The following is an 18,936-nucleotide window of genomic DNA, read 5'->3' as shown; positions in this document are numbered from 1 at the left end:
AAAAGTATAGGAAGAAATTGAGTCTAATCCAAGCAAAAAGACCCAATTCAGAAACTGAGACTGGAGGTAAAATAATACAAAATAAAATATCAAACACCATGAAGAACAGAATCCTACCAGGCAAAAACAGAGGAAAGTAACTCCTTTTGTATAAGTAGACCTTCAGTGAAAAAATGGCTGTGAATGTGCCTGGAAGAAATAAGGTAAGAAATAAAAAGTGAAATTATAATTTAAATTTGCTTTTAGGGAGGAAAAATAGGAAGAAAATAAAGATTAGGAACAGAAGGTAGGAAACCTTACATAAGTTATAGGCTTCCTGAAATATAAACAATGATTCCCTAAGATATGATATATTAGGACAAAGTCAAAAGATAGTAAAAGATAGCAGAAAATATAAGATACCTACTACCAAAAACAATGGAGTTAGAAAACAATTTAAAGAGAGATAATTTAAGAATCATCAGACTCACTGAAAATAAAACTGGTACCACACTTCAAGAAATCTGCCCAGAGCTATTAGAAATAAGCACAAAAAGTAAAAACTAGGAAGAAACCTTAAATTGAAAAGACTCAGAAATAACCATAGTCAAAACAGAGTTACAAAACCAATAGAAAAATATTAAAGCACCAAAAAAGGAAGAATTCATGTAATAAGAAACCACAATCAGGATCATACAAGCCTATGCAGCTACTGTAAAGGAAAGAAAATCTTTTGAGTATGACATTCCAAAAAAAGGAAAAGAAAAGGGCTTACAACCAAAAATATCTCACCCTGTAAAATTGAAGTTAAGCAGTGGTGCCCCTTTCTTTCTAGGACTTTACCAGCATTTCCACCCCAAAAAACAATTCTACTCTGTCAAGGGAATCAGATACAGAATAGAATTTTCCCTTATTAGTTCCTTAGTCTTTTGAAGGATGAAATCATAACCAAGGCAAATTCATATTAGTTGTTCTACTTTTGACAAAATGAAGGCTCCAATAAAAGTCTGGATAACTGAAATCCCCCATCACTACTATATTATGCCTCTATACTTATCTTGTGAAAAATTTTCCAAACAATTTAACTATTTCTTCTTTCTGTCCAGTTGGGAGTATACTTCAGATTGGTACATCGTACCTGTTTTCCCCTCTTTTAACATTCACACAAATAGTCTCAGCCATACTTCATTACACTGGAACCTGTATTTTCTCACGAGAGTATTTCTCCTTCATATTCAATGCCACCTCACTCTGTTCACCTCACTTGACTTTTCTTTTTTTACTATTTACTTTGAATAAAGTAAACTCATCCATAGTCATAACCTAGTTACAGGTTTCATACCACTAAGTCTCAATGATACTTATGAGGTCAAATTTGTTTCCTTTTATAGGGAATAAGGGATACCCACGTAGCACCATGGATAGGCCTGAAGTCAAAAAGACTCAACTTCCCGAGTTCAAATTCAGTCTGACACTCACTAGCCTGTCTGACACTGTGCTGACCATTTGCCTCAGTTTCCTCACCTGTAAAATAATATGAAGAAGAAAATATCAAATCACTCCAATATCTTTACAAAGAAAATTCCAACTGGGGGTCAGATACAACTGAAAATTGAACAATAATAAATTAAGGACTGTGTATTAATTTCTTAAACTGTGGGTATATTTATGTATATATTTGAGGCCCAAGAGTTTTTTCATCTTTTCTTTCATGTTGTCTCTGGAAATTTCTAGATTTCTCAGTTACTATTCTTCCTTTTTGTAGTTACATATACAAAAGTATGTTACCTAATCTGGGAAAAATATGTAGGCAATTGCTTCCTTTCCAAAATCTTTTAACTCAAAGTACTTTTGATTAAATTTGCAAGACAGGGGGCAGCTAAGTAGTGCAGTGAATAGAGCACCAGCCCTGAAGTCAAGAGGACCCGAGTTCAAATTTGATATCATATACTTAACACTTCCTAGCTATGTGACCCTGGGCAAGTTTTTAACCCCAATTGCCTCAGAAAAAAAAAAAGCAAGACACCTGGCAAATACATTCTTTACCAACTCTTATTAGGTATATTACATTACTGGGTAGAAATGTGTTATCCTTACACTTTAAGCCAAAAATCCAAATCCTATTCTAAATACTTTTTAGCCAGCTTTTACTTCACAAATTAATTTTTCCCATCTATATCCTGTTGCTCACTTAGTTGTAGTTGTGGCAAAAATATAAACAACATACATGATGTTAATCATGTTACAATTTGCCTTTCTCTTCAATAACAGTTGGGATCTTCAGATCATCTGTTTCTTTGAACTACTTGTGGGTACTTGCACTTCAAACTTAAACCAATAATTAAAACTTTTATAGCCAATTATGACCTCTCAAAAATGTCACAACACTACCACTTCTGTCTGCTTCACCAATTTGTACTCCTAATTTTTTGTCTAAAATAAAGTCCCTGCAGCCTCAGTGGACAGAACCATAGGTTTGGAACCATTATATTGCTCCTCCTCTTAAAATGAGCTTTAAACAATTAAAACAATTCACTAGGAAGCTGGAAGTTTCTAACATGGAAAATTCACCCATCAGTTCTTTCTATCAATCTGTTTAACTCTCTAATTCCACTTAGGCTTTCTTAGTTACCTTCCACCTTGCATTATTTGGATAAGTAATTTCTCTTTATTCTGTTCTTCCTGAGTCATATAAATCTTTTTCCCTGCCTGGGACCCAACTCTGTCTCTCTTCTGTAAAGTTGTAGCTTCTGAATAAGTTGTATAAAAACTCAAGTATTCCCTTTTGGGAGTTAAAATGTGCCAAATAAAAGCTTATTTTTTTTCCCCTAAACATCCTATTAAAACAGCTCATTTTAAGATTAGGAGCTATAAAATAATCCCAAAAGGATAAGAAACTCCCCCAGTCCTTGAGTAAGTGGATACACTGGCAGTATTCACCTAAGGTTTCTATTCAAAGATGTCTATAGAGCCAATGGCCTTCCTCAATATCACTTTTCTTCATCATGGTTTAGTTCTACCTTATCTTTTTTCTTTTTGTTGGTTATTGCTGGACTGACAGTTCTTTCTGTATTAGCTCTATATAATTTCACTGCTTTCTTTCAGTTTCCAGATCCTCAGAATCTCTTATCTGGTTCTTAGATAGCTACTTTCTTTTATGCAAATTTTAAGAGTGTCACCAAGAGTCTCACCAATGGCTTTGATTGATTCAAGGAGATGTGCAGAAGCTTTTTACACTTAGTTCTGATTGATACAATCAACAAGTATCTTGTTTTGCTTTGTTTTGTTTTACCAACCAAAGATAATTATTTTTAAATATACTGTGATATCATTGCAAATTACTTTATACTTTAATCCTGAATAGTTGGTTTACTTTCACAAGGTCCCAGAGTAGTAATATTGTTTTTGAACAAAGTGAACAGGGATTGATTCATTCTTTGAATCTGTGTCCCTAGCAACTAGCACAATTCCTGAAATATAATAGAAGCTTAATAAATACTTGCTGAATTGCCTGAAGCCAACTTCCTTATTTTACATATGAGAATACAAAGGCAAAAAAGGTTAAGAGACTTTTTAGGTTAAGAGACTACCATAGAAAAGACTAGTACCATAGGTTTCATGTTGTAGATCTAATGTTCTTTCCATTACGCTATGCTGCCCAGGTCTTTGAGTCTCAATTTCCTTATCTGTTAAATAGTGACAGCAACATTTTTCACTAATTACCTAAGTACAAACTATATTGTCATATGAATGTAAATTATTATCATTATTTTCTTTAGCTAGTGTCTAAGGCATGGGGTTTATTGACTTCTTTAGTATCATGTATCCTTTTAGGAAATAGGCAAAACCTATGGACCCCTGCTCAGAATAACATTTTTAAATGAATAGAATAAAATGCAGGGGATTACTAAAGAAACCAATTATATTAAAATGCAGTTGTCAATATACTTAAAAATATTTTCAAAACATATACATAGACTCTAGATTAAGAATCCCTGTTCTAAGGGAAACTACCTACAAAAGAGTTTTACTTATTGAATTGAATCAAAATGGTATATTGTATTGACAATTAATAGCCAATAAGCTAAAGATTATGCTCAGTTTTCTTCCTCCAAAACTATTTTAAACCACCTACTATATTGTGCACATACCAGAATCATTTTGCTGCATGTTTATATGGAAAAAAATCTTGTCTACTGCAATATAAAATCAGTTATACATAGTAGACATCAGTTGTCAACTATGTCTATTCCAGTGATTTCCCTCTCCTCTTCCCGTTCTCAGTCTGGGTGAGCTGTCAAGTTTCTAGTTTCTGATGTGCATTTACATCATTCAATGACATCTGACAGTAGTGAAAGGCCACAGAAAACTGCTTATTGATCAGAACAAAACTAGTTGATGGAACAGATGAGGTTGTATCACAGAAATGCAGCCACACTCAGGTGATGACATTTTGCTCCCCAGTATACAAGTGTTTAATGGAATACAACTTCATTATATCATGCCACTTGTGTTTACGGCAACACACTGATTTCATGACTGTTTTGGCTATGTGGTGATGAGGACAATCTATCTGTGCTAGTATCAATGCATTACTAACCTGTTTTGTTCATGAACACTTGCAAACTACTGGCCAATCTGTCTCGATGAATATACCAAGAGACACTGAAGTCTCAATCTTGACAAAATTTAATTGTGCTGACCTTTAAAAAAAAAAGGAATTACCATTTAGTGATCCACAATTCCTTAAATTTAGTTGCTTTAAAACTTTTGCACTATTGTATAAAAAGTTTGAGGTGAGAATTTCTTCAAATGTCTTTTACATGAGTGGTAGCATGTGATAGAGTGATGTTAATATTGGGGATGTTGCTAAATAATCTTACTTGTGATTCACTCAGTTGCTTTAAGAATGAAGGCTTTAAATCCCCACTGTACTTTTGTGGTTCTGAATATTTTTCTGTTTTAAAGATATAAACTATCTACAAGAGATATATGTTGTTCTGTATATTAATTATAAACCAGTACTTGTCTTAAGCAAAACAACTAAAAATAGACATATTCATGCCATCTGCTATAAAAAAATGGAAGAGTGGACTTGAAGAAAATGCAACATATCAAACTAAAATATACACCAACCTTATATCATGGGGCTCAATAGTAATAACAAAAAAAAAAAAAAAAAAAAAAAAAAAAGTGCTCTAAAAAAGCTTATTCACTTTTTTTTTTTTTTTTTTTTTTTTTTTTGCTGGGGCAACTAGGGTTAAGTGACTTGCCCAGGGTCATCCAAGTAAGACATGTTAAGTATCTGAGGCCACATTTGAACTCAGATTCGCCTGACTTCAGGGCTGGTGCTCTATCCACTGCGCCACCTAGCTGTGTTGTGCCACAGTTCCCTTTTTATGTCTTGACTCAGTTTCCCTAATTGTATGTCATCCCCATCCAGATATCTCCCCCATTATGTCATACCCTATAAAAGAATCTTGTATCAGACATTTGCTGCTGGATTCTTTGAGACGATAGTCTCATTCAGCCCTGGGACTAAACCATGGATCCATTTGGTCCCAGTAAATCTCTCATTTTTAAATAAATTATTAAATTGTTCTCTAATCTATCCTGCCTCAGTTTCTGTGGCATTACGGCTGACCCACTTATTCACTTTTAACTTTGTTATTTTTATCTTTACTTTCTTGGGTTAGTTACTTAATTTGTCTTCCTTGGTTTGTTTTTCTGTAAAATGAGTTAGATTGTCACCCTCTGTAATCTCTTATGCTCTAAATCTAAACCTCCTAAATGGTTACCTTGCTTCAAGTCTTTCCACACTTAGGTCCATTTAATACATAGCTGCCCAAGTGATTGTCTTTAAGAGCAGATCTAACCATTTTACTCTCCTACTCAAGTCATTTTCAATAGCTGCCAATTTTTATGGGATAAAATTAATCCTTTTGATAGCCTTTAAAACTCTTCACAAGTTGGCCTTAACTTTTCTTTCTAACTTCACTATTCATTACTCTTCCTCTCATACTTTGTGATCTAGCCAAAATGTTTTTCTTTCTTATTAGAAATTTTCCTGGTGTCACAAAGCTCTTTTATAAATTTTGTTGTTTTGTTATTGATAGCCATTCTCTTATTTTAAAGCTTTAGACACCCTTGGCTTCTAGCTATGCAATCATTACTTCTTTTTCAATATTGTATTTGTACTCAGACCTGCCTGACTTGATTATGAGAAGAGAAAATGGGTTAATGATAATATGGAAATAGAAAAAGTAAATTTTGGCAACTGTTGGCCACATAGGAAGTGAGGAAAAATGAGGCTAGGATAATACTGACACTATGAATCTGGGAGACAAGAAAAATGATGGTATATCTAGGAAAATTGGAAGAGAGGAGAGTTGTTTGTTTTGTTTTTTGGGGGGCATGAGTTCTCATTTGGACATACTGAATATGAAAGATCTAGAGGATGAAAGAGTAGCCAGGAAGAAAAACAGCAAATAGCACCAAAAACTGGTTTGAGAAAGATAAGGACTAAGAAAAGACAAGATTTGGAATTTAAGACATTTTAGTAATTTTGGAAAGAACAGTTCTTAAATTCAGTGATGAAGTCAGAAGCCAGATTGCAAAGGACTGAAGAATGAACATCTGGATTTCAACAAGACATTTGTCACATATCTCTAAATTTTGCTCCTCTTGGTGAACTGCTCTCAAGGGCTTAATTATCACCTTAATGCCATGACTCCCAAACTTATTTACCAGCTCTAATCTCTTTCTGGAACATTAGTCCCACATTATCAACTTCCTGCTAACGATCCCTTCTGAGTTACTGCATTATCATTTCAAATATAACATGTCCAAAAAAGAAATCATTACCTATCCTTATACCTACTGAAAACTTACAAGTCTGCAAATTTGGAGTCATCCTTAACATTTTCTTTCCCTCCTAAGACATAATGAATCAGTTACAAAATCTATTTAATTTTACTTCCACAAAATCTCTCCTATGTGTTCCTTTCACTTCACTTACAGAATTGGTACTTTAATTAATTTCCTTGAAATTACTTTTGGTGGACTATTTTGAACTATCCTCCTAAATAGTATTCTTATTTCCAGACTCTTCCCATCTCTAATTCATCTTCCACCTACTTGCCTAAATAACCAGCACAGGTCTATGTCATTTCTACACTCAAATCTTAAAGGGTTACAAAATAAACCCACATAAATGATCAGCATTCTTATATATAACTAAGAAAATCCAACAGAGATACAAAGAAAAATTCCATTTAAAGTAACTACCAATAGTGTAAAATATTTGGGAATCTATCTACCAAGGGAAAGTCAGGAACTATATGAGCAAAACTACAAAACACTTTCCACGTAAAGTCAGATCTAATGAACTGGAAAAATATTAAGTGCTCTTGGATAAGTCGAGCAAATATAATAAAGATGACAATACTACCTAAACCAATCTATTTATTTAGTGCTATACCAATCAGACTCCCAAAAAACTAATTTAATGACAGAAAAAAATAACAAAATTTATCTGGAAGAATAAAAGATCAAAACTTTCAAGGGAACTAATGAAAGAAAAATCAAATGAAGGTGGCCTAGATGTACCAGATCTAAAACTATATTATAAAGCAGCAGTCACCAAAACCATTTGGTATTGGCTAACAAATAGACTAGCTATCAGTGGAACGGTTTAGGTTCACAGGACAAAATAGTCAATAACTTTAATAATCTAGTGTTTGGCAAACCCCAAAACCCCAGCTTTTGGGATAAGAATTCACTGTTTGACAAAAACTGCTGGGAAAATTGGAAATTAGTATGGCAGAAACTAGGCATTGACTCACACTTAACACCATACACTAAGATAAGGTCAAAATGGGTTCAAAATCTAAGCATAAAGAATAAGGTTATAAATAAATTAGAAGTACACAGGATAGTTTATTCTCAAACCTGTGGAAGAAGGAATTTGTGACCAAAGAAGAACTAGAGATCATTATGGATCACAAAATAGAAAACTTTGATTATATTAATTTGAAATTTTTTGTATAAACAAAATTAATGCAGACAAGATTAGAAGGGAAGCAATAAATTGGGAAAACATTTTTACAGTCAAAGATTCTGATAAAGGCCTCATTTCCAAAATATATAGAGAATTGACTCAACTTTATACGAAATCAAGCCATTCTCCAATTGATAAATGGTCAAAGGATATGAAGACAATTTTCAGATGAAGAAATTGAAACTATTACTAGCCATCCAATCATTATTAATCAGAGAAATGCAAATTAAGACAACTCTGAGATACCTGTACACACCTGTCAGATTGGCTAGAATGACAGGAAAAGATAATGATGAATGTTGGAGGGGATATGGGAAAACTGGGACACTAATACATGGTTGGTGGAATTGTGAATACAGCTAGCCATTCTGGAGAGCAATTTGGAACTATACTCAAAAAGTTATCAAACTGTGCATACCCTTTGATCCAGCAGTGTTACTACTGGACTTATATTCCAAAGAGATCTTAAAGAAGGAAAAGGTACTTGTATGTGCAAAAATGTTTGTGGCAGCCCTTTTCATAAGGCTAGAAATGGATGCCCATCAGTTGGAGAATGGCTGATTAAATTATGGTATATGAATGTTATGGAATATTATTGTTCTGTAAGAAATGACCAGCAGAAAGATTTCAGAAAGGCCTGGGGAGACTTGCATGAACTGATGCTGAATGAAATGAGCAGGATCAGGAGATCATTATATACTTCAACAACAATACTATATGGTGATCAATTCTGATGAACGTGGCTCTCTTCATCAATGAGATGAACCAAATCAGTTCCATTCTTTCAATAATGAATAGAACCAGCTACACCCAATGAAAGAACTCTGGGAAATGAGTGTGAACCACTACATAGCATTTCTAATCCCTCTGTTTTTATCCGCTTGCATTTTTTATTTCCTTCTCAGGTTAATAATTCTACCTTATTTCAAAGTCCGATTCTTCTTGTGAAGCAAAATAACTCTATGGACATATATACACATATTGTATTTAACTTATACTTTAATATAACATGTATTGCTCTACCTGCCATTTGGGGAAGAGGATGGGGGGAAAGAGGGGAAAAGTTGGAAGAGAAGGTTTTGCAAGGGTCAATGCTGAAAAATTACCCATGCATATATCTTGTAAATAAAAAGCTATAATATAAATAAATAAATAAATTTAAAAAATAAAATAAAATAAAATCCTGGAGTATATACTTAGACCAACCAGTCCCCTGATGGTGCTTGATTCAGTGCTGCTTAATATGATAACAAAGCCTTTTCCTTTGAGAAACTAGTCTGCTGTCCAGGTAATTCTCACCTATCAAACCTGCTTTCCCACTATAGTGTCAGTATGATCTGCATTATTGGTTATTCCTATGGACTCTTCACTCATCTATAGACTTTTGAGAGAGGCAGAGGAAACAAAACATTCTCTTGAAAAGGGAAGAATTAAAAAAAAAAAAAAATCAATGTGACCAGAGTCTATCTCAAGTATTACACAATTTTCATATACTCATTTTCATTTGGGATCTACATTAATGCTTTACTTAGGTAACTTTAAAACATAACATATGTTAATAGAAAAACTGCTCTTACAAACTTACTATATGATTTATGGGAATCTTACATAAAATACCATACCATCTTCAACAATCAGAAGTTGCCTATTCCTACGACAGGAATTTATAAATTGTCTAAATATCTGGGTAAATGTTCAAAATATTTAATAAATTATTAAATGCTCTCTAATCTCTATCTTGATCAGTTTCTCCAGCATTACAATATAATTTGAAACTGTCTGTCTCTCTGTGTGTGTGTCTCTTTCTTTCTCTTACTTATTCTCTGTCTCTCTCTAACTCTCCCACCCTCTCTTTTTCATTGTGAGAAAATCTCTTCCACCCACCCCCCTCATTCTGGGAGACTCTATTACATCTAAAAATGAAAGAAAAACCAGTGTGAACAGGATTTCACCAGCAGAAATAAGTAGTAAACTAATCCACATAATTGAGACAAAAATTATTCATTTAATGTTGGGGTTTTTTCCAAAAAAAAAAAAAAAACTGAGGCAAACATCTTTTGTCCAAATCATTGCCTTAAATGTTTTACTTTTTCAATAAAGGTATGACCTGTGAGCAATTACATGGCTTTTATAAATAAACCACAATACTGGTGTTTATTCAACAAACATTTATTAATTGGTTTTAAATAGAACTTTATAAAATGGACATGGCTACTAAGGTAACAACTCCAGATTTAGGTAGTAGCATGCATATTTATTCATTTAGGGCACACTATTTATAATGGGGACTATTTACACTCATCCATAATAGCTACATCATATTTTTTGTATGAAAAGGAAAGCAAGGTTCCCTTTAGGGGCTTCACTGTATGAATTGTTGAAAGGTAAAAAAGAGATGGAGCCCAGTTCTCAACTTGATAAATCACTGACTCGTTGGCGGCCTGTGATGAAAAATTAGGAATTGCTAAGTTTTAGCACATTTAGCAATTTCACAATTGCTCAGTTTTATATTATTGGGAATTTAAAGCTGTATTTAGTTTGGTTCAGAGTTTGTTACCTATATTACAACATTGTAAGTTATGCTTTAAAATCAGCTCTGCTGGACATGTGGGTTTTATGGAATCTTCCCTCTCCCCCACCTCCCCAACCCTCCATTGCTTTCAGCTACTTTAAAGATTGGGTGGGGTAGGGATCTTTGTCTTCAAAGATGAAGATTAAACTCACCCCTCACTGCTCTCTGCTACTTCTATGGAGCATCTAGTTAGCCTGGAGTGCAGGTTGGTTCACCTCCCCTCCCTCTTACCTCTTTGGAGATGGAGTGGGGGGGGGGAGGGGAGGGGGGAGGGCAGCCACATGGAATTCTTTCCTTCCGTCCTCTCTCTAAACTGTTCCAGACTTTTTTTTTTTTTTTTTTTTTTTTTTAATCAAGTTGAGCCCCTGGTTTTGGCTAAAAGAAGCAAACTGATTTATATAAATATAAGGTTATAGTAAATATCTGTTTAGGATTTTTTATTGGAGGTAAAATTTCTTGAGTTTGTAGTTAATATGTCACTGCATTTTTTTTTCCCTCCTGTAACTGATTTCTATAATCAGAGCAATGGTCAATAAGAAACTGTTAATGAAACTCAATTATGTCATACCTTGCTATTTTCAATCTGGTTATCTATAATCATTATATCCTAAATACTTGAGCTAATAAGTATTTAGTCTGGTTGTCTATCAGTTACTAGATATTGTGTCTGGATATTCAAGTTTTTTTTAAGGTTTATAACTAATGAGAGGCCACAACTTGTAGCAGTCCTTGTCGACTAAGCCTTTCTATCTCAGACTGTTCTAACTTTTCTTTGTTAGATTTGTTTTTGTTTCTAGATTTGATCAAATTACAGATATATTGTTTTGCTTCTGGGACTAGATCCTAGCTTTGACTGTCAGCACGCCACACTACACTTGTTCCCCTCCCTGGACTGAGCATCTCCACCCATCTTCAGCAGGAAGCAATTTTTGAGAAAACCATCACCTCTGCTCCTGATGCAATTTGGACTAATATGGGAGGGTGGGAAAGTGGCTGAATTGTTAGAATTTTAACTGTATTACTGTGTTTAAGACATGGGATGGAAATTGTTAAACTTGTATAACTATTGCTGTTATGTTTGAGGGCTTTTTAGTCTCTTATGTATATGTATAGGAATTTTGATTCACTCTTGGGATTTATATGTGGAATGGTTATTTGATAATTCCTTTCCCTAAGAAAAAAGAAAGGGGGGAAGGAAGAAATTGGGGAAACTGGTGTATTTTCTTAGGCACTTATGCCCCATCCCCTATCTTACTAGTTCAGATTTAATTGGAAGTCCTTTAAACAGTCCTTTTCATTTTTTTACTTCTTGCTTAAATTTACTGGACTATGATTTGCTGATTATGTTTTAACCTTGGAACCCCTTATTCTGTTGGAATTGCCCTGGCAAACTCAGTTTTTGAGATTATTTTTTAGAAACAACCAAAAATTGGATACCTGTTTTGGGAGTGGCAGTCTCGCTGATCCTTAATTAGTATTTCAGCATACGTAAAAGGACCTTACAGCTTGGTATCAGGCCTCTAAAAGTTTGGAGTTTGACTGCCTTGGTCTACCTGCATAATCTGCTCAGAAATCTGATCCTTCTCCTCTGGAGTGGGTTGCCCCTCTGAATGGGCAACACGACTGTCTTGAGCCTTGCTGCTCTGTAAGCAGAGGCTGAGTCATAAATGACCACAGACCTAACTCACAGTGAACTGTCCATATATTCCCCAACTGCAGAGGACCTGACATGATTGTAATAAGGAGCTTTGTGTATTGCTGATTAACTCTGGGATTATCAGGGAGAGACTTGTCCTTGCCATAAGTCCTTGCATTGTTCCAGCTTTATTTTGATTTTTATTTTGGTTTATTTACTTAAGATGGGATTGGTCAAAATTATGGTGCTAAGACCTTCTCAAGGAAGATAATTCAAAGATTTGAATAGTTAGAAAAGAAAGTGTGGAATATTGTGCCACAGTTCTCTTTTAATGTCCTGACCCAGTTTCCCTAATTGTCCTGTTTAGTTACTCTGCCTCAGGTTATAACCATTCCCTCTTAATGTTTGATAGGATAAAGGTCTTACATCTTAGACCTCAGTCTATACTTATTCCCTCTTAATGTTTTATGGGATAAAGGTCTTTATCCATTTTAGACATCATTAGAATATCAGGAGCCTCTCCAGTACCTCCCACTATGTCATCCTAGGTGCCTCCCCCCATTAGGTCATCCCCATCCAGGTACCTCCCCCCATTATATCATTGTTCTTGTTACCCTATAAAAGAATCTTGTATCTGACATTCACTGCTGGATTCTTTGAGACGATAGTCTCATTCAGCTTTGGGACCAAACCATGGATCCATTGGTCCCACTAAATCTCTCCCATTTAATAAATTATTAAATTGTTCTCTAATCTCTATCTTGCTCAGTTTCTCCAACATTACACTAAAAACTTCTGAGCAAAGAAGCAATACCGGGTTATATTTTCTGTTTGTTAATGCATAGGCATCAGAAGGAGAAAAGCAAAGCATTTCTTCCTTGAAGACTTCTTAATCTTCAAAGAAGTGAGTAAAACTAATGACCAGATCTAATATGCCTAAGGATTGACAGTCCTATTCAATCTCTTCTGGCACAGGTAAATCCAACTTTTCCTTTCTTTCTTTTCCTGATACTTCCGTTTTTTGGCTCAGCTTGCTAAAATCCCAGGCAGAATAAGAGAAGCTGACCCCACTGCAGTTGCTACTGTTCAAACCATTTCTTTTCAGACTATCTCGATTTTATGTGTCTTTTTAAGAGGCATGATTTAATTATACTTCAAAGATCTTCATAGTCCCAAATCCTTTTAGTGGAGTGGGAAGGAAATGCTTGACCATGTGAACTACAAATCACAAAATGCCAATCAATTCTCAAACTCCTTTGACATTTTTACCTAGAGTTTAGAAGTTTGAATCCCTTGACCCCCAAAATAGTCTTGGCACATTTGACATTTGGATTTGATCAACTGTATCTGCAACTGGCAAAACAAAGCTGATTAGCCCAGTATCCCAAATAATAGTCTTAAGACCCCATCTTTAGCAGATATATACCAGCAATACATGCAATAAATCTATTATAACAAAGAAAGTCACTTGACAGATTTTGGATCCACAGAACATGATTTCTTTTTTAATTAAAGCTTTTTATTTACAAAACATATTCATGGGTAATTTTTCAACATTGACTCTTGCAAAGCCTTCTATTACAAATTATATCCTCCTCCCCCCCACTTCCTCCCCTAGATGGCAGGTAGTCCAATACATAGAATATGATGGTTTCAAAACACTTCTCTGGCATCAGTTTGTAATGCTTGTCCTGTAATGCCAGAGAAACTGAGGCAAGATAGAGATTAGAGAGTTTTAATAGTTTATTAATTGGAAAGTATAATTGACTGGACAGGACTCTCGTTTCAAAGTATCCAATGGTGAATGTAAGTTCTCAATGACATATAGCCACATGGTTCAGCTACAGGGGTAGACTAAGGCAGGGGCGGAGTCAGAACATTGAGAGTGAGAAGTTTCAGGACCATAAATTTGGTTCTAACAGAATGGGGGAAACTGGAAGCCAGTCAGGATGTCTGAATAAACAGAAGTAAAGATGTCAATGAGGTATACCAGATAGTCTTATCTTTTGGAATATTTAGAGGGGTAGTGCCATAAATTCTTGAGGGCAGAAGGAGTTAGGAGCCAGGAAATCTGAACTTCCCCTCATCTTGAGTCTCACATTGACAATTTATAACTTAGAGCAAATGGTCCTCAGTCTTAATGGACCAGAGCGGGGGTTTTACAACTAAGAGGATTGAGGCAGAACAGTTAAGGAAACTGAGATAGAATAATTCAGGGAAACCTAGTCAGGATAATAAGGGAAACTGATTCAAAGAGACTGTGGCATAAAGTCCCAGATGAACTCAACATACTCAGAATTCTTTCTGCTAAATGTACCCCTTCACTAAGTTCTATATTACTGTTGAGGGTACCACAAATCCTTCCACTTATCCAGTGTAATAAAAATGTGTTTTCTTATATGATCCATTGATTTTTTAAAATTCTGCTTGTCACTTGGAGTCATTTTGTGACAGCTTTAATTTACGATGGAAATTTAGTAGATGGCTTACTAAAAAACTCTCTACATGTTTTTGTCTTCCCTGACTGTGTACTCTATCATCCTGGCACAACACCATTATGCCAAGATGGCTCAGAACTGGTACAATGGAAAAGACTTTCACCTATCCTGTTTTTACTGTAAACAAAACCTCATGAGGAATGCTCCACCATCACTTTGAAGATTATGGGATGATCAACTCTCATGGCTCTTCAGAGCACTGAGGCAATTCTAATAGACTTGCAATGCTATACACATCCAGAGAGAGAACTATGCAGACTGTATATGGATTGAAGCATAAGTATTTTCACCTTTGTTTTTTTCTTTTTCGTGGTTTTTTCCTTTTTTTGGTCTTAAGTTTCTTATACAACATGAGAAATATGGAAATATTTTAAAAAGAAAATGCACTATTGACCTGTATCAGACTGCTTGTAAGACTGGTGTAAACTGAAATCTTGGGGGGAAGGGTGGTCCTGGATTAGAAATCTGAAACCCCTCAAATTAGAAACCTCAAACAAGAGGGCCCTACCCTCCAGTTCATAGGGGAAATTCTCAGATAAATAATGTTAGTCAATTCAATTGAAGATTTTGACCTGGGGCATAATCATTACCTTCTATTGAGTTGAAAATTAGTCCCTCAAATTCATCTAGAAATTGGTCCCCAGCTCTGGGCCAAAAAAAAAATCCAATATAATCAAACTCTGTGTGCTCAAATCTTTGCAAAAAAGGTCCCCACAGGATTTTGCCCACTCAGTTATTTTTCTCAGTGTAATAAACCCATTTTTGCCACAAACCTCACCATTGAGAATTGCAAATTCTTTTGCAAAGAATCTGCAACACTGACCAGGGGATCTCTCAACCTTCATTTCTTACACCTCAACAAGACTGTCTTAAGGAGGACAAGGAAGAAAGATGAAAATTCTGGAACACAAAGTCTTACAAAAATCAATGTTGAAAACTATCTTTGCAAGCATTTAAAAAATAAAATACTAGTGAAATTCACTATCATATTTAACATATCTTGGATTACTTGTTGTCCAGGGGAGGGAACAGGGGGAAGGGAGGAAGAAAAATTTGGAACACAAGGTTTTGAAAAGGTAAATGCTGAAAATTATCTTTGCATTTTGAAAAAGCTATTATTTAAAAAAAGAAAAATGGTATCACAAATTTTAAAAAAAATTTTCTTTCAAGAAAATTGATTTCTTTTGTTTAAAAAAAAAAGATATAAATACTATCCCATCAAATGCATACTTAATAAAGACAATGTTTCCTCCACATTGTTTTTAAGAATAATATATTTCCTTGTTTCTCTTTTTGATATCATCGATTTTATTGTTGCTTTATCTGAAATAATGTTTTCAGTTTCTGCTTATTAGGACTCATCAGAAGCATAGTAAGTTTTGTTCTAGTCTTTGTTTTCACTCTAAATTATGCATTTATATTTTAAATGCATTTCTTTTATAGAGCAAATTACATCAACTCCAACCTTACCATACCTTATTAGATTCTACATATGTTTTCTTTTATTTTCACTAATCTGATCTTGATCTCCCTTCCACAAAGTTCAATTATTGTTCTCTCTTTTTTTAAACTCCCATATTCAATCCAAATTTCTTAACTTGAATATTCACTAAAATTTTCTAACAAATATTAATTTAATTCATCACCTTTCCAACACTATTTTCCACTTAGTACACTCTAGAATTTAATCTCTCATTTATGAAGAGTTTTTTGGTCTTTCTATATTCTTTGCATTCTCAGAATCATATAATCACAAAATAATTAACTCAACTTCCATATAGTACAACTCATACACAAAATGAATCACACCCCCCGTATAATAAAGTAGCCATTACACTTATATAAAGACATAGGAGGAAGTGAAGATTTCCTACCCAATTTCATCAGGCAACTCATTCCACTTCTGACAGCTCTGTTAGTTCTTATGTAACATCAATTATAAATTTTCACTTTGTAACTTCTAACTATATGGCTCAGAATGATGAGGGGTCACCATTTAATAAAAAGCTGGAGAGATCTCTAGGAGCAAAGCAAAAGTTTATTGTATGTTCTGGCAAGAATCAGGCATCACTACAATTGAGCATGCAATCAAAGAGAGGAGGCACCTTTTGGGACACGTTTTACACTCCGAGAGTTGAGGCCTTCTCTTTTTCTTTCTGGGTAAAACTGGGAGAGGGCAGACTAGGGGGAAGTACAGGTATCAAGGCCGTTATATGAATAATCTCCTGGTCTTCAGCTCCCTTGCCTCCTCATCTGCTAATCTACTTTCCCCTTTGCCGCAAAAGAATTTCCCATCTGATGTCCCTTTATGTGTTTTACTGCTACATGCCTCGGAGCCAGAATGTTTTCCAGTACCTCTCTGACTAGTGTATAGTAGACTAGTTTTTACCTTTATTATTTACAAATCCTCGTTCTTCCCAAATTTTCCACATATATGTACCAAACCCCAGGCGTATTTTGAATTGGTGTATATATTCCCATCTTGGTCCCTCAATAACTTCAACCTTGATTTAAGGCATACAATTCACAAGTTTGAGCTGACCAATGAGCAGGAAGACTGCCCTTAGTCACAGTGGAAGTTTTATCTCCATCCAGGATAGCAACTCCATCTTTTCTTTTCCCATCTACCATCCTAGAAGAGCCATCAATAAACCAATTTACTCCCCAAGTATTAGGGATTCTTGTAAATCCTCTCTTACTTTTGTTTGAAAATCAATTAACTCTAAGCAACAAAGTTCCTCTCTGGGGGATGATTCTGCTGCAGGGGACAAAAAGGTGACAGGATTAAGATGAAAAGAAAGCCACTGGTCTTCTTTGCTCCCCTCTTATTTAAGCAAGAACTCTTATTTAAGCCACCCCTCCCTCAACATCGACAAACAGGTGGAAAAGTTTTTTCCAAGGTGAGGAGAGCCAATACAGGTAGTGAAATTAACAAATACCTTAAGTCCTCAAACTTCTAATCAATCTCTTGATCCCACAAGATAGAATTTGGACTTTCCTCCGGCAAGTGCTTATATAAATCTTTAGTGACAGCAGCATAAGAATCTATCCATGCCCTACAATATCCAACTAACTCCAGAAATTTGTGTTGCTCTTTCTTTGTCTTAGATTTGGGTATGTGTATATTTCTTCAATTCTGGCAGGGTCCAATCTCTTGCTGCCTTCACTGATCAAATGCCCTAAATATTTCGCCTCCCTCTCCACAAACTGCAATTTCACTTTTGATACTCTAAACCCCAATCCTCCTAGGAAATTTAATAGATCAATGGTGTGTTTCCTTGTATCCTCCCCTACTAGTAGATCATCCACATACTGTAACACCCAAGAGTTCCCTTTATTGGTTGGAAATCTCCCATGCCATTTTCAAGGATTTGACCAAATTTGGGGACTCAGTATAGCCTTGGAGCAAGAGATACCACCTCATTTGCTGCTTCCTTTCAGTTTCTGGATCTTCCTCTTTCTTCTAAAGGGCAGCTCCACAATACATGCTTCAGATCCAATACACTGAACCACTCAGAGGAACTAGGAATCGGGCCCAGAATGGTATATGGGTCCTGAACCACAGGGTGGGAAGCTAACATGATTTTGTTAATCTCCCTTCGATCCTGAACTAACCTGTATTTCCCAATTTCCCATCTTCCTTTTTGAATGGAAGTGTGGATGTGTTGAAGGGTGAAATTCAGGGTTCTATTAGTCCCTTTCTCAATAAGCCTTGTTATCACAGGCTGCAAACTCCTCCTTCCTTCTAGTAAAATTGGGTATTGTTTGACTTTTACCACCTCCTTAGGGTCTTTCAATGTGATTTTTATATGGATTGCTCTGCCTAGATTATCTGTTTCTGCTCAAACCTCAAAGTTTATCCTAGTCTGCTTTTCTTCGTTCATTAGTACCATTCTAAGGGTCCATGTGGAATCAACACAATTTCTAATTTAGTTATTAAATCTCTCCCAAGCAAGTTTACTCCTGCTTCTGAGATGAGCAGAAATCTGCCCAATGTTTCTCTTTTTCTCATATACAAGAAAATTTCCTCCTTTAACCCCAGAAATCATGAGGGTCTCCTTAGATAATTTAACCCCTCAGGCAAAGAGGTCACTAAAGATCTCAATGCTCTGGTGTCTATTAGGAACACAAGAATCTCCTGGTGGGTCCTACCCTTAAATTTACAAAGGGTTCTGGGTGGGAGTCTTACTAG

At 35.2% G+C, this 18,936-nt stretch overlaps 1 protein-coding gene across 6 annotated transcripts in view; it reads right to left on the bottom strand.

Annotated features, from left to right (window-relative positions):
* The window catches only part of SNX24 (sorting nexin 24), a 270,365-nt gene that overhangs the window by 151,566 nt on the left and 99,863 nt on the right, over window positions 1–18,936 (bottom strand). The window contains exon 2 of one of the 6 annotated variants that reach the window (XM_012542611.3): window positions 4,580–4,682. The exons of the other annotated variants lie outside the window; for them this stretch is intronic. The gene's annotated coding sequence lies outside the window, so the exon portion shown is untranslated. The remainder of the gene's footprint in view (window positions 1–4,579; window positions 4,683–18,936) is intronic. 6 annotated transcript variants of the gene reach the window in all.

This window comes from Sarcophilus harrisii, chromosome 1 (assembly GCF_902635505.1).
Source record: "Sarcophilus harrisii chromosome 1, mSarHar1.11, whole genome shotgun sequence".
Taxonomy (NCBI): Eukaryota; Metazoa; Chordata; class Mammalia; order Dasyuromorphia; family Dasyuridae; genus Sarcophilus; species Sarcophilus harrisii.
Note: the sequence above shows the minus strand (reverse complement) of the source record. Positions and strands in the feature narration are given on the sequence as shown.